The sequence below is a fragment of the Tupaia chinensis genome, unplaced genomic scaffold, assembly GCF_000334495.1.
Source record: "Tupaia chinensis unplaced genomic scaffold, TupChi_1.0 Scaffold000028_1, whole genome shotgun sequence".
Classification (NCBI taxonomy): Eukaryota; Metazoa; Chordata; class Mammalia; order Scandentia; family Tupaiidae; genus Tupaia; species Tupaia belangeri.
Genome location: NW_006159458.1, coordinates 5894137 through 5894852, shown reverse-complemented (window position 1 = coordinate 5894852; position 716 = coordinate 5894137).

Genomic DNA, 716 nt, shown 5'->3' with positions numbered 1-716 from the left:
CGCACTGCCCGGTGGGGCTTAGTCATACTGCAATCCCTTCTCCATTTATACATGCAGAGGGTACGGGTGCCTGCCAGAGACAGGGAGAGAGAAAGGCAGAGAGAGAGAGAGAAAGGCAGAGGGAGAGAGAGAAGATCACTCCCCACAGAGTTCAGTCACGCTATGATCCCCTTCCTCCAGTCCTCCAGCCCATGAGATCTTTGGCACGGAGTGTTTCAGGCTGACTGGGCCAGGGATTTGAACTGCAGTCACCATGTGGGATCCAGCTTCTCCTACGCAATTCATTACTACTGAGCCATGGAGCCAGCCCTATTATCAGTCTTTTAGATTAGGAAAAAATGTCTTATAACGTGGGTGCTTTGCTACTTCTATAAACAGGAAAGAAATATCCACATTGAAGAAAGGAACTTTAATTCTTTTTAAAAATCATACACATCGGAGGAAACACATGTCAGCAAAGGCAGCCTTGTTTTTATTGTCGAGACAGTGAATGCCTGTCCAGAGAAGACATCTAGTAGTCCCTGTCCTGCCTTAAAATCAGCCAAAGCAGCTTCTGACATCTGATGGGCTTTGGAGTGACCAAAGACACCCATACCCTGCCCCACCCTGGCCCAACTGTCTGGCCTTGCACAACTCCATGGCCACACGGGGTCGTCCATCTGATGGGGAACTCAGTGAGAGAGGACCTGGGCTGCAAGGCAGGTGAGTTCCTGCTG